Genomic DNA, 16,012 nt, shown 5'->3' with positions numbered 1-16,012 from the left:
TCCTCACCCTCTGCGCCCCTCCCCAGCGTTTTACAGGTGGGGCTGAAGCAAGTCAGTGGCTGGCCCAGGCCCAGACTTGAGAGGCTGAGCCTTTAGCTGTTAAAACTGTGCTGTACTGTGACCAGACATTTCCTGGTGCCCAGGTTGGGCAAAGGACAATGTGGAAAAGGCCCCTAAAAGAGGCAGGCGGTGGGGGGAGGGGGCCGGGGAGGGGGAGGAGCCGAGTGGGAACAGAGCGGTGTGTGTCAGAGGCTCCCGTATATTGCACAAATCTATCCCTCCCGTCATTACTCAGTGTCATTACTCAGTCTGAGACTCAAGTCCCTCGTTGGCCATTCTCCTTCGAGTCGCCCCCTCCTCCTCCGCAGGCAGAGCTCATGACTCACTTCGCCCTGGGTCTCCAGCAGCATCATCCTGCGGGTTGCACAAATTCCTGAGCTGCTTTTCCCTTCCCCCGCTCCGCCCCCCTCTGCTCCCCTGCCCGGGGAAGAGGGTTTTCTGTAGCCCGAGCTGGGCAGTCTTAAGGAATCATGAAGGCAGATTCCTAGGTTTAAACCCTCGAGGGTAAGGCAGAACTGTGCCCCCCTCCTGGTAGACTCTTAGGTCCTGAGTCAGGAAGGCTGCCTGCCATCTTCTGATCCCACAGATTTCAAAACTGGAAGAGCAGGAAGTGCCCACCTCTCCAGGGCACCTGGTTCCACCCCCTGGGAACTGTCCGGGTTTGGAGATACACTACCTCTAACGCACTGCCTGCTGACACAGGCTGAAGCAGTGATTTTTTTCATTTGAGCGGTTCCAGGCAAGGCTCTGCAAGTCAGGCTGCTTGGGTTCAGTCTCAGCCAGTGACACAGGCTGAAGCAGTGATTTTTTTCATTTGAGTGGTTCCAGGCAAGTCAGGCTGCTTGGGTTCAGTCTCAGCCAATAGATGGACTGGTGTTTTGGGGCAAGTTGGTCACCTTCTCTGAGCCTCAGCTTCCTTTGTAAAAGAAGATGATAGTGACGAGGGTCAAGCGTGACAGCCGCCAGACAGTGCAGCGCGGGACTGGTGGGCGGCGAGAACACAGTGGTAGCTGTTAACAGTTGGCGCTTCATGGAAGGAGATGTGCCGGGTCTGTCCTGGGGCCTCAGGCATCCCCCACATCCTGCTGTGTACCCCAGGAAGTCAACATGCCTCGGGTTGAGGAGCACTAGCCTGTGGCCCTGGACATCTGAAGCGGTCAGCAGGTACTTGGAGGGTGGTGACACAGGGGCCATGGTTACACAGCAGAGTCAGTCATTCACTAGCATTGTCAACACTGTGCCCAGCGTTGGGCAGGGCACCGAGAATAAATGGGCGAAAGACGGATGGGAACACGCCACCCCGTCATCCCCCACACCCCGCCTGGCCGTGTGTCCAGAACTAAACTCATAGGTCTCCAGCCTGATCCTGTTTACTGTTTGTTGTGTGACTCTGGACCAATCGCTGTGTCTCTCTATGTCTCTTTTCCATATCTGTGATCCCAGGACTAGTATCTACTGGTCCTGGGAATTCTCTGCCCCTGAAAACCCTTTCTTTGGGGTCGTGCATGAGGTGACTTACAAAGGCTGGGCCGGATGGGTCTGGATGTTAGAAACTGGGGTGTAGGGTCCTCAACTGCATGCCTGTGAGATCCCCACAGCAGTGTATGAGCTCCGGCCCCAGACATACTTCTTTTATTCATTTAATCAATAGTTATTGAGTACCTAAGGTGCGCCAGGCACGGTGCTAGGTACCAGGGACACACTGAGGCACAAGTTCCTGCGTGGCCCCTGCAGGAAAGCGTGAGAGGGGGACTGGCCATGTGGGTGAGGGAGGGTTAGGGTGAAGTGGAGGGAGCCACCAGGGGACTTTGCTGTGAGGGTCATGGGGAGGCCCCAGAGGCATTTTTAGGCAGACGGGGCGCATAGGCGGGTCAGCTGTGTGTGTGAGGGAGGATGAGAGGAGCGGGGCCCAGTGTTGGGGGGCAGGGCTGGACCAGTGTGGATGGGCGTGGGGGACAGCAGGCTCCCATTATCATGAGTATGATAGAAATAGAGCAACCAGGCCTCTGTGGTCGTGATGCGTGAGGTTGGGGAGATCTGGTATTTTGGCCCTGTGGGGTTGATGGACCCCATAGGTTGTTTTATCAAGGCAGCCGGTGGTCCGGCAGCCTCTGCTCCCCTTCCTCTGATGACAGGAGATTCATTCCCTTCCCAGGCAGCTCTGAGTATGAGAAGACTAAGAAGTGGGCTGGACCTGGATTCTGAGTACCTGGTTTTGAGATGCTGTCTCAACTGCCATGTTATTTGACAGGTGCCTTCCCTTTTCTGGGTCTCAGGTTCTTCATCTGCGCATAACAGTAGCCCAGGACTGCTAGGCTGCTGTGAAGGATCAATGAGGTGATGTGCGTGGGGCATTTTGCGCTTGAGAAAGCATTGGCTCCTATTATCAGCTATTACTGTTGTGTATAGTCTATGTTAGGGCACTGGCCTAGGGAGCCTCTCCTCTCAGGGAGATCAAAAGTTCAAGGCGTGGGCCAGGGCACTGGGTACAGGGTCCATGTGCGGGGGTGGGGACTCCAGTGGGTAACTGGGCATTTGGGAGGGGCAGAGGAAGAATGGATTGAGGTTTGCAAAGTGTGAACCCCACTTTCCCACCCACAGTTCTCTGGCTAAGTCAATTGCAGCTGCTGTCCATCCTCCCCGCGTACTGTGCAGAACAGAGCTATCTGTGTCCAGCTGAGTTTGTGAAACCAGAATCTTCTAGAAAAGCAGTCTGTTGGGCAGGAAACTACTTATCTTTTTGTGCTCCACTCACCTCTCATCTCCCCTGTCTTCCAAGAGCCATTTCTGGGTGCAGGCTGGAGGTGAGAGTCCCAGGGCTGGTGCCAGGTGACCTCTGGGAGGCCCTTCTTCCTCTCTGGCCTCACTTTGCCTCCCTGTGCAATGGGCACTAGGACAATCTAGTGCCCATCTATCTCTGACCTCTTAGGAGCCCGCGGACTTTGGGCTGCATCGAAGGCGCAGCGCAGGTGCTCAGCGAATATTTATTGTATGATGCCATCTTGCTGTGGAGGAGGAGCTGTCTTGTGCCTGGCCCGAGGGCCTGAGCAGGGTGGTGGGGATGAAGCAGTGACAGGAGCTCATGGGTCTTATACCAGCCGGGAAGCTCCATCATGCTAGATGCAATGTGGTTTGTGTTACAAAGACAGTGGATTTTTATATGTTTTTACAAAGCGCATGGTGGCTTTAAACACTTGTCAGCCTGACTCAAGAGGCAGCATGTCTATCCTTGACTTGGGAGGAGGCCGGCTCATGGCCTTGGGCAAGCTACCGTCTCCTGAGCCTCCCTGTCAGTAAAACGGGAAGGTGATCCTGTCTCTGGGTGTGTGAAGGTTCTGGCCGGCAGTTATTGGTGGCACTTGGAAGGTACTAGGTAAGCAGCAATTCCATTTTGGCTGAGTTCTAGGAGGGGCTATGTCACTTGACTTTCAGGGTGATGGGACATCCAGAGGGGGAGCGAGCGGACAATTGCGCGTTTTTGTTTTTGCTTTTTTTTTTTTGTGGGGGCAATGTTTAGTGAGGGAACAGAGCTTAAGCTTCGGGGAGCCCGCAGCTAGCACGGAGGGTTTGTCTCCTTGGGCCACAGCTCCTCTTCGCTGAGTTTGGAGCTTGTGCCGTGGGCACCGGCTACTTTTCTCCTAGTCAGGAAGGACCCTTTGCAGTCATCTAACAGACCCCACCTCCTCCATTTCAGTACTGAGTAAACTGAGGCCCAGAAAGAGGAAAGGATATACCCAGGGCCTCAGAAACTGTAGATGGTACCAGAAACCCAGGGCCCCAATGCCAGCATGAAGCCCTTCCCATTCTGTGTTCCCTCGACCCCCGTAGATGGCCCCAGACAGCAATGCCTGGGCAGAGAAGGAGCGAGCGGCCTGGGTGGAGCTACAAAGGTTATAATTTTGAGAACTGAGTAAACAAACAAGTCCTGTGTGAGAGAGAGTGAATCGGCCCTATGCTGGCCTCACAGACAGGCCTGTGTCTGAGGAGACAGCCCAGGCCTGTCCACCCGCAGACAGTAAGGTGTTATGGAAGACTTAAAAAAGCCAAAGCCACACTCCCTCCCCTCCCACCCCCACTCCCATATTTAACTGGGAGCGGGGAGAACAGGGACAGGGCGGGGCCCGACCCCCTAGGGTGACCGCTGCTCAGCCCTCCAGGCTCAGCTCTGCACTGTCACAGCTCACCGTGTGACTTTTGGTCAAGGGGCGTCTCCTCTCTGGGCCTCAGTTCTTCATCTCTGAAATGGGGATGATCCCATCCCTCAAGGAGGGTGGTGAGAGTTGGGGGTGCTTTGAGCCGACGGGTTGAACCCAGGACCCTTTTTTCTCTCTCTCGCCTGAGGCCAGCTGGGACCTCAGAATCTCTTCCCTTCTCTGTGGCCAGAAGCGGGGCCCCTCTCTCTCGGAGCAGAGAGGTTACTGTCTCAGTGACTTGAGAGTCAGTCTGCTCCTGGGAGACCAAGCCTCCAAGTCCCGTCAGGCTGTAGCACACCTCCCAGCTCAGCTTTCCTGTTTTCCTGTTGAGATTGTGACAGAATCTGAGAGGAGCTGCTTCTGGGGCCTGCCCCACGGGTTGGGGGCTGGGCCGCTTGTCTGGCTGGGAGCCCCCAGTGTGGAGTAGCAGACTTCCCGTATGATTAGGGGCAGAGCCCCTTTGCTCCCCTCCCCTCTCCCCCTCTTTTGCTGAGTCCTCTGTATGAGCGTCTGAGGGTCTGGCTCTGTGGATGGGAGCTCTGTCTAGCCTCCACTCTAGGCCTCAGTTTCCCCATGGTTCAGTGAAGAGCTTAGATCCTCTGGGTCAAATTCTAAACCGGAGAAAGCCCTGCAGGACCCAGGGACTAGCCTCCGCAGCCAGGACCCTTCCCTGGGCCCCTCCCCTCCACCCCTCTCCCAGGCCAAGTCACATGGTTGTGGTTCTAATTCTCCTCTATGATATGAGCATCGTGAAGGCTTGGTCACCGTGAGCTCCCCTCAGGTGGACAGTGTGGCCTCGAGGATCCCCGCTTGCTTTAGCAGCTTCCAGCCAGGTGCCCCTGGGACCGTTTCTCTGGCTCTTTACTCCTTAATTTCATCAGCCGTAAAATGAGAATGATAATAATACTTCGCTGGGTCGTAAAGTTTAAATTGTATTCTGTATGTTTATAAATCACATCTATGCATAATTGACACAGTCCTGGGCACAGTAAATGCTCAATATTCAATAGCTATAATTAGCACATACTGGTTTAAATGGTTTTAATTCCTTAACAGTGAGTGAATGAATAAATGTCCTTGCAAGGTTTACATTCCTGCAGCATACAGGGAGCCTGAAGCTGTTTGGATGAAGGGTCTCGTGGGTGTAGATTATGCGTTAGGGAGCAGAGAGAGGGGCGGGGTGGGTGCAGGTGGATGCAGAGCCCGGGCTGATTCTGGCTTCCCCTCTTCCTTCTGGGAGGAGCGGTTTGGGCCCCATCATGTCTGAGACCACAGGCACGGAGCTCGTGTAGCCACACTCAGCTTCCTTCCTCCTGGCCAGTATTCCTCTCAGTCTGACTCATTAGCTTTGAGCCCTTTGTTCTTGTCCTTGAGCTCTGAGGGGGTGACCCGGAGAGGCAGGGGCCCAGGGATCCACTGTTGGTCAGGCTGCCCCTGCCCCTGCTTCCTGGCTCCTCGGCAGCTCCAAGTGCTGGGCCTCTGGGCCCCCAGGACTGAACCCCTGGTCTGACAGGCAGGGAACTGGATACCCGAGTCCTGGTGCTCCCGCCGACTCACTGTGTGTCAGGCACAGGGACACACGTGGACCGTGGGCCCACTATATATTTGGCACCCAACCTGGCTCACCCAGGCCCTGCCTGTGTAGAGCTAAAGGAGAGAGACACATCGAACAATAGTTACCAGTCAGTCATTGATTAAATAATTATCAGAGGGCAAATCGTTGTAATAAAATGACCACTCTCCTAGAGAGCTCACACTTGTGGTCCCTGTGCCAGGCCCGTGTGGCGCACATTCCGTGGAATTGTCACAGCAGTGCCTGTTATTTGTCCCCCTGTCACAGATGAGGAAATGGGCCAAGGGACTTGCCCGGGGTCCTCTGAGGAGGTGGGAGAGCCCAAGTCCCTTCCCTCTTGTGCTTCAGTTTCTTGTCAAGTAAAATACGCCTCTGAGAGGTAGGCTGTGACAGAGGCCGGGGTCCTGCTGCTGGCCCTACATCGGGCCTGGGTTGTCACTCCTGGCTTTTAGGATGACGAACACAGCCCCTGGGACTGCGTAACTGCAGTGCCAGACTGCGTTTGTAGCCCTCGAAATCCTTCATGTATCCTGAGGCAGAAATATGGGGTACAGAGGCCACTGAGGCTAAAACATTGGGTCCTTCTAAAGGCTGGGCAGGAAATGGGTGCCCAAGGGGGTTCCTCTCCAGCCCCGCCACCAGTAGGAGCAACGGCAGAGAGGTGGCTCAAAGCCCCTGGTGAAACACCTCGCCATTCCGCATCAGGAGTTTACCTGAATGTGGCCAAATGGTTACATTGTGTTACAGCATTGGTTAAAACAGGAAATGAAAGGAGAGAGGGGGACAGTGTAACTAGTAGGTCATGTTCATTTGCATGATATGTAGCCAATAAAGTTAAGATACAATTCTGTTTGTCTTCAAGTATATATATCTGTACAGGTGTAGGAAGGAAATTCATAAAAATGTTAACAGATTTTTAAAAGTTGGTAGGGTTATAGATTATTTCCTTCATTCTCTCTTGTTTTTTTTTTTTATGGTAAATATATTAAATTAAAAGATAGTCCTATTGACCATATTTTGGGGAAAATTTTGATTCCTCTGTCTGACTTAAAAATCTGAGCCACCCTCACCTGACAGGAGTCCCGAGGGCGTTGCGAAGCACAGGGCAGGCTTGGGAGAAAGGGTGAGAGCAGGGAAGATTCTGGAAGGGAGGTGTTTGAGTTGGATCCTGAAGGACAAGATGAATTTTGGCCATCAGAGTTGGGATACAGGCAAGTGGAGGGAGTGGCTTAGCACGGACAGTTTTCTGCCCTTGGAGGGAGTCCAGGGGTGGGGGTGGGGACTGTGGCTAGAGAGAGGGGGACGGGAACCCTGTCCGGTGCAGCCTTGAGTACCTGGCAAAGGAGCCAGGGCGTAGGGAGCCCTTTCTCATCAACACTTACTGGCTGGACTTTAGGAAGAGGATTTTATATCTGCTGCTGTGGGTAAGATTAACAACAAACGTATTGAAGCGTGTTCTCTGTGCCCTGCCGGGGAGGCACCTGTGCCTGTGGATGGTTGAAACTAGTGGTTCAATCCAGAGACAGTGGGTCGATTCCACAACATGGAGTCTTTCTCCATGCCAGGTAGTAAAGGCGGGTGTGGGTGCGTTCTCATCCAACTGGGAGAGTCTACGATTTACCAACCTCCTCTAGGCCTTAGGTTTCCTGCTCACTGCTCTGGCTAGAACTGGCCCAGGGTCCCCGGGTGAGGTGGTGTCTGCTGAAGCAGTGTGAAGAAGAAGGCTGGGCTCCAAGACCTCTTTCTGCAATGCACAGGGCTTCCCCTCTGCCTGTCTTCATTGTGACATCAGCTCTCGGTGCCTCTGTTTCCCTATCTACCTTCAAGAGTGTTGTGAGCTCTATGAGGGATGTCACACTCCTGGTGCTTGGCACAGAGTGAATGCTCAGAAGAGAGTTTCTGCCTTTGGGGTCTAGTGTCCCCACCAAAGGCAGGGCTTCCCTCCTGGAGGAGCCCAGGCCACCTGGACTCTAGTGACAGAATGGTGTTAGGCTGGGTCTGTCTCGGCGGTGAGCTCTGACCTTGCCCTCAGACCTGCAGTGGCTCCCACCTGCCAGCATTCACCAAAGGTCAGTTCTTCAGCCCCGGCTTGAGCTTTGTGTTTTGAACTTCCTCAGAGCTCACTCTTTTGTTGTTATTGTTACTTAAGCAATATCCAACGATCAATGAAGAATGAGATAAAAAGGAGAAGTAATAGGAAGGAAATGAAAATCGCCAATCCTACCACTCAGAAAGAATGACTTTCAGGCATTTTTCTGATGCATAATCGACAGTGGGTTGTGGGCATCTGCACACGTGTCATCTCCCCTGCAGCATGTTGGATGGCCACAGAATATTCCATTATGTCCCCATAGTCTGCATTTCAAATCGATCCGCCAGAACCCTCTCGCTGAGCACTCGGATTGTTTCTGTTTTTCATTGTTGTACACAGTGCTGTGTTGGACAGCTGTGATCATTTCCGTGGGATTAATTCATCCGTTCCATCGTAGTTTGAGAGCCTGCTCAGTGCCAGGTCATGCGATGGGAAGGCGGCGTGGTCCTCGCCCTCCCAGGGGTCCCTTTCTGGGAAGACAGACCCAGCGTGGCACCCCAGCCCAGGGGAGCCTAGAGAGCAGCAGTAACCCAGACGTGGAGGTCAGAGAAGGCTTGGTGGAGAACGAGGTGTCTAGGTGACATTGAAAGGTTGAGGGAGGACAGGGCCATAGGCAGAGGGGCAGCTCTGCAAAGGTCCAAAGCTAAGACAGTACAGGTACTTGAGCAAAACAGAATTTCCCAGAAATTGGAGCTTTTGCCATGGTTCTTGCTGGCCTCGGCATCAGTTCTCCCGTGGGCACAGCACTTTGGTGGTTGTTTTTCAAAGTACCGGGCCCTCGGGCCCTCTGTGGGGCTGGGGTCTCGTTCTGATGGGGGACACGGAAGCAGGGTGATGTGCCTGCCCCAGGTAATAGCCCAGGCCTCCTGCCTCTCGGCATGGTCCCCCCCACCCCCTACCCGTGCCAGCTGGAGCGGGCAGAGAAGGCTCAAGTCCTGGGCCCGCTCAGCTCCAGTTTCCAGGCCCTTTACAGATGCTGTATTGTTGGACAGAATCTGTCGGAAGAAGAAACTGAGGATCTGAGCTTAGGTGTCAGCTTGGTTTGTGTGACAGGGTGGTGACCTTTTCTGCTGCCGATGCATAGCCTTGAGCTGGTCTTGCTTGCTCCAGACCCGGCCCTACCTGTGCAGGAAGTGCCCTACTGGGATTGGAGAGCCCACGGCTAACGCCATGCCCAGGGGTAGTGCAGGGTATGTCCTCAGGCCTAAGCTGGGCTTTCTGAAAACTCATACTCTTCTTGTGTCTTAAGATGCCAGGCTGACGAATTGAGGCATTCAGATGTAATCTCGCAGTCAGGGACAAATACTTATGTGCTGAGTGCCATGCTCCATTCTGGGGATGTATCATGAATGAGATTGACAGTGTCTCTGCCCTCGTGGGGAAAACAAACTCTAAATAGTTAATTATTAAAGCAAAGCTGTGCTGATGACTAAAAAGGGATTCTGGCCTGAAGCGGGAAGGGGTGACTGTCAGGGACTGTGCTTTCGGCACCCCAGGTTGACGGGTGGAACGTGGGTCAGTGTGATCAAGCCTGACGGACACGCTCCTCTGGGCCTGCCTATGTGATCCTGTGTTGGGGAGGGAACACCGTTTTATGTCACCGTTGGAGGGCGTCAAGGCCTTGAGGGTCCAGTGCAGTGGAGTCCAACCCCTTCACTGGCCTAACGAGAAGACAGAGCCAGGAAGGGTGAGGGACTTGCCCAAGGTCACCCAGTGGCAGTCAGTGCCTGGACTCGGCCCCGTGCTCTTAATCCTGCCTCACTGCCTGGAGTCTGTGCCTGGACTCTGTGTGTCGCCACCAGGGGAGACGGCGCTTCCCCACTCATGCTCGAGGGGACACTACCCCTGGGGAGTGGACCAGAGACTTGGGCCTGTTAGCTGAGAGCCGAGTTTCCCATGCAGCACAGATGGGGGACAGGCAGGCACCTGGAACGAGGAATGTGAGGCTGGCAGGGCCTTCAAGAAGACTTGTTCTGGTTCCTCCCCTTCTGGAGCCCAAGGAGACCTGCAGCTGGTGACCCAAGGGTGGGGCAGGGCCTGCGTCCTCTCAGTCTTGTTATTTGAATAAACTTTCCATCTTCTGTCCGCATACAGCCTCACCCTACCGAGGTTCCCTGGCATTCCAGCCTGGGATTGGGTTTCCTCTGGCTCAGCAGCGAGCACAGGAGTGAATTTTCATATTGGCTCATCTTCCTCCCTCCCCCTTCCCCCTTGGCCTCTCCCTCCCTGGCTTTGAGAAGGCAGGAACCCTACCCCTGCCCCCACCTCATTTGCCTTCAGGACCCAGAGAGCCAGCACTGCAGGTGGTAGTGTGTGTGTGTGTGTGTGTGTGTGCGCGCACGCACACGCGTGATGGGCAGGGGGAATCTGGGTCTGAGGCAGCTCAGGAAGGAGCCTGGACTCAGTGAAAAGGATGTTGGTGTCAGAGGGCATTCGGCTGATGAAATGTGGGGGTTTGTGTCTCTGTTTGGACCCGGTCTGTTGGGGTTGGGCCATAGGAACTGACACTTATTAGTGATTGGTTCTTATTAGAACAGCAGTGGGCATTTACTGGGCTCTCACCAACAGGCAGGCAGAGCACCAGACACTTCTTGCTCATTGTCTTAGTTACTTCTCACAACGACTCTTCGAGATGTGTACTATTTTTCTCCCCATTTTATAGATAAACTGAGGCTCAGGAAGTTATGGTCAGTAGCAGAACCAGGTCTGCAGGTCTCAAAGTTTGTGTTTTTACTGTTACCCTCCCTCCTGGGACAGAATCTCCTCCACAGTCTCCTTACCAATTGACCCCCCAGCCTCTGCTTGCACACCTCCAGTGATGGGGAGCTCTCTACCTACTGGAGTCACCTGTTCCACACTGGGCATCTGAGATAGAAATCCCTCTGTGGAGTTTTGTCCATCCTTAGTGGGTCACTTGAGAACAGGCGCTAGTTTGGTTGGGGCAAATGGCGATGACTGGGTTTTTCCAGAAACTATTTTCCCAGGGGGTTATCCAACTCTTTTGTTTGGGGAGAAGAGCTAAGTCCTCCGTCCTTCCGCTTAGCAGGCCCTACCTGGTACTCAGCCCTTTACAGGGTCATTCATCACATACTGAGCAAGACTGAGCAAACTCGATGTTGAAACGCTAGAGGTATTTTCATTAGCATTGATCTGGATGTCTTAGTCAATGTGATAAGAGAAAGAAAGAGTTATCAATAGAAGATACCAGGAGAGCAGGGCGCACTTGCCTTCATGGAATTCAAAGCATTTCCCCATGAGGCCTCTCCCTTCGCATTGTCCATCCTGTGAGGCTACCTGTGGGAAGTGGAGTCTCAGAGTCAAGAAGCTCGCCCTCTGCAGCGCCACGGAGTGGAGGTGCGGTGGCGTGCGGTAGCGTGCGGTCCGTGGGGTGTTCGCTTTCGGAACCTTCATTGGTGCTTCTCTGTCTCCTTCTCCTTTCTGATTAGTTAACCTCTGGGAGCCCAGAAAGATTGGACCCCAAGCATGTCACCTTCCCATCCCCTGAGTGGCCCGCCGAGGGGCCCGGTAGCTATTGTTCTGGTTCCTCTTTGCTGGTCCCCGTTTCTTGGCATGAAACACAACACTGAAAGCTGCCATTAGTACATATCAGCCACCTCTGTGCCCATCCCGATGACAGCAACTATATGAGAGAGAAGCTAGTTATCTCCATTGCACAGGGGAGAATACCAAGGCTCAGAGGTGAGGCCATTGGACCACTGAACTGGGATTTGCTCTGTATCTGTCTGGCTCCCAAGTCAGTCCTCTCTGGAGGTGGAAGGATGGGGAAGTTGAGCAGGGGTGTACAGTGCAAGGTGACAGATCCTCCTGGGCCATCTTACAGCTTTGGGGGTCTCCAGCTGCCTTTGACCCCCCTTTGATTCTTTCATGGCCCTATTGGGCTGGGGCGTGGCCTTGGCCATGACAGGGCGTGGTGCAAGACACCAGCCTTGGGAGCCCAATTCGCGATGTGCTCCCAGCAGCAGAAGTATGGTGCTCCCCTAAGGGCCTAGGGGAAGTGCGGGGAGGTTGGTCCTGCCCTGGGTGGGAGACGCTGCAGGGGGGTCTTGGCACCCTGTCTCCACCCTTCCCAGCTTGGGTCTGTGCTCCCAGAGAGCAAGGACGCCTAGGTTCTGGGCTCCAGAACAAGCTGCCAACTGTAGGCTGTGGGCACGGGGCCGCTGCCAGACAGGGAGGGCAGGGAGGGAGGAGATGAGAGGGCTTTTGTTTCCCTCTGTTTGTGTCAAGATGGGAACTGACTTCCTCCCTCTGAGGAGGCCTCGAGGTGTAAAGGAAAGGGCAGTCCCCCGTGGGTGGGCGAGTCTTCAGTCTGCTTTTTTGGGGGGCATTTCTCTGGCCTGTGCTCAGCCACCTCCCTCCTTCAGGCCCTCCTGCCTCTGAGCTCACTCTTCCCACCAGACTGAGCTGTGGTTAAATATTTGCTAGCCGAGAAGAGCTTTCAAGGCAGCTTTGTGAGAATTCCCGGTGGCTCCTGCCTGCTCCCACCGTCCCCCAAAGCTGCCTTCTTCACGATGGGGAGGCCCAGCCAGCCTCTGCCCTCCTTAGCCTCCTTCCCGGGCCCATGTGGCCTCCTGGGAAGCCATTTTGGCACCGACACTGAGTGAGCTTCCACCCAGGCCTTGTTCCTTCAGCACGTGTTTATCGAGCTCCCGCCTGGGCCAGGCATGAGCGGGGCGCTGGGGAGATGGCGGAACCAGGTCTCTGTCTGTGGGGAGATGGGTCGAAGGAGTCTTTCCCAGTGGCACAGTCATCGGAGCGGTGAAGAGTGCCAAGGAGAAGTGGGGACTGTGGCAGCAGAGGCTGCGGGGACAGGATATGGGTTGGGGGGTTCCCGAGGAGGTGACATTGGAGCCTGGGGAGGAGGAAGAGCAGGCCAGGCAGAGGGGGTGGGCTGTGGGAGAGCATTCCAGGCCGGAGCCGGCGTTCCTCTCTGAGTACCAAAATCCTGCTGACTTCTCTCCGCGGTGCCAGTGATGGGGCTGGGGGAGCTTGGCTCTCCTCCCCCACTCTCCCAGCTTCAGTTTCCCCATCTGTCCAATCTCACGGGGGCCCTTCTCAGGTCCAGTGGCCTGTAGTCAGACCCGGGGAGCTGCCCTTCGAGTGGGGAATGTCCCAGCAGAGAGTCAACAAGTACATGGGAGTTTGTGAGCTGCACTGTTCTAGGCACATGTCCCAAATGTGCTCTTACCTATGTGATGTCGGGCAAATCACTTCACTTTTCTGAGCCTCAGACGCCTCATCGACAAAATGGGTTTAACAATACATCCGGGTGAGGGTTAAACGAAATGATGTTGACAGTGATTGTTAACACAGGGAGCTGTCTCTGTGCCTGGCACTGGGCTAAGTGTTACACGCATTAGCTCATGCCCCAGTTAGTATTATAATTACATGCAAATGGGCAACTGCAAAACATTGTGAAGGAGGAGACGATGTTTGGGTAGGGCCTTGAAGTCTGGCTAAGAATTCGAACTGTGGGAAAGACAGGGAAGAGAGTTCCAGCCAGAGGGCAGAGCACAGAGGTGATGCACGGAGGTGGGAAGTACCTGAGACAGGTAGGAAATGGCCAGGGTGGGGCAATGGGGAGGAAGTGGAATCTTAGTGGATCTTAATGGCCAGGGTGGGGCAATGGGGAGGAAGTGGAATTGAGATCTTAGTGGATCTCGCATCAGATTCAGGGTAACGTGTTTGCGGGCTGTGGTGTGCCAGGCCCCGTGTCGGGGGCTGAGAATGTGGCGATGGGGTGAGCGTGTGGTCTCCTCGGCCACCAGGGGCCAGTGAGAGCCTTTACCAACCGCTGTGCATGGCTGTCTCCTGTCGTTTCTACAACCCCGGAGTCTGGGTTCAAGCCCCAGCTTAGAGTTGCCCCCCTCCACTTGAGGTTGGCTGACCTTGGACAAGTCACCAGGCCTCAAAGCCTCTGTTTCCTCAGGGGGAGGGGTGATACCTGTACCCACCCTCTGGGACCGTTGCCAGGGCTCAGTGTCAAAATTCAGTAAATGCCCCTATCGAGCGCGAGCCCAAGTGAGCGCTGGGTGTCACCAGCCAGCATTGTGCCTTTCCAGCTGTGTGGAGCTTTCGTTTCCTCCTCCGTCTGCCGTGGTCATGACGGGCCCTCCCTCCTTCATGCCATTGTGATCTCCCACATAAAGTCACTCGCACAGAGCTGGGCGGTTGTGGTCAGGTGGCTGTCATTATCTGGCCTTGGTGTGCTGTATTTATGGGAAGAGGTTTGTCCTGGTTAATAACTGGCCCTTGGGAAGGAGTGACCCAACAGAGAGTCCCATCGGGGGACCTGAGGCCAGCAGGAAGGGAACCTTATGGTGGCAGTTGCCTTCCTGAGGGAAAAAAAGGGACAGTGTCATGCACATTCTGTCATCCCTGGGACTCAGCCACGGCCCCTGGGTTGGGCATTGGCCTCCCTTTCTGTGGTGAGAAATCTCTGGGGTGTGCATGGGAGCTTATTGCTCAATGGGGGTGGTGTCTCCCCGGGCGGGGGACCGGGCCTGGCTCGACGTCTCTGCCTCTGGCCTCTCACTCTCCGCTTCCTTCCCATTCCTACTATGTGCTGGGATTTGTCCTAGATGTGGTGGGTACTGCCAGGGGGAGTCAGACAGGGAACAGCCTTTACCCACTGTGAGATCATGGGGGGCTGTGGGACTAAGTGGGGGGCACCCACCAGCCTGGGGACTTCCCGGGGGGAGGGACAGTGCTGCGGAGGGCTGAGAAATGAGCTCCGTGGAGGAGAGGGGAGTGTCGCTGACCCGGAGAGCAGCCTGTGCAGGACCCTGTGCACGGAAGGGCCCACGGGGTCTGGGGCATGCTGAGGGGCCCAAGGCAGTGGGAGCCAGGGAGGTTTTTGAGCAGGAGAGGTTGAGGGGGAGAAATTTGGAGGCTGTGGCAGGCGTGACATGGGAGTGGCCTGGCTGGGGGCAGTGACTATTGGCATCATTTGGACTGAGCTGGACTGGCCCCTAGTTAGAAGGCCAGCTTCACCCTGGTGGCCTTGCGTTGAGGAGCAGGGCACGGAGTGGTGGGAATCCTTTGGTGCCCACAAGTGGGGGTCCCAGGGACCTGTCATCGCTCTGCAGATGCTCTGAGCACACCCTTTCTTCAGGGGATACTCTTGGGGTGACCCTTGATCAGTCTCTTGACTTCTCTGGGAGTCGTTCCCCTTCTGGACAAGGACCGGCTTGGGGTGGCGGGAGAGCCCATCTTGGATTTGACTCTGCAGAGCTCCTGCTGCTAGTTCAGGCTCCTAGGCGGTCTGCCCATCCAGACTCATCTCCTGCCCCTGCTGGCCGATGGAGCCTGTCATTCCCCTCCTCCTCTGGGCTTCCCCCCCTTCCCCTCCCTGATTAAAGTCCCGAGCGGGAACCTGTCAGCCTTTCTGTCCACCTTCCTGATGGGGGCCACCCACAGGGCCGGTCCTGCGTGGAGCCCCCAAAGGAAGGAAGACAGCAGTGAGATGGAGTCACGCAAAGTTTGGTTCCCTGTGAGGCTGTTCTGGGTACACGTCATTTACAACCTGGGTGTCCCTAGACTTACCCTGTCTGCATTGCAGTGTCCTTTTGTGTAAAGTGGGAATAAGACGTGAAATGACACGCGAACACGTGCAGCACCATCCTGGGTGCAGAGCGGGCGCTGAACAAGCAGCTTCTGCTGGTGTTAACGGCGAGCACAGGGGCGGTCAAGTGGTAGGGCCCCGGGCTAGGCACTGGGGGCCGGCATGGCCACCCCGCCCTGTGGGACGTGCTCTGTGACCCTCAGACAGGGCTGACACCTCTCTAGACCCCAAGCTTTTCCTGCTTTCCCATGGTGACAGCACTACTACGACACGGCAGAATGGGGTCCCTGCCCCCTCTGTTTCTGCTGTTCCTTCAGCTCTGGGGTGGGTAGGGTTGGTGTCCCGGGAGGCCTCCCCCACCTCGTCACCCTGGCCCTGCTCCCTGGTGCTCTGGGAACCAGGCAGACGGGTTGTGGGCCCGCCCCGCCCGGCCTGGTTTCAGTCGGCAAATCTCTCAGCCCTGAAACCGGGCCGGGCCCGGTGGGTGAGGCGTGTCTCGGAGCCCGCTGGAG

Source organism: Pteropus alecto, unplaced genomic scaffold (genome assembly GCF_000325575.1).
Source record: "Pteropus alecto unplaced genomic scaffold, ASM32557v1 scaffold67, whole genome shotgun sequence".
NCBI lineage: Eukaryota > Metazoa > Chordata > Mammalia > Chiroptera > Pteropodidae > Pteropus > Pteropus alecto.
Note: the sequence above shows the minus strand (reverse complement) of the source record.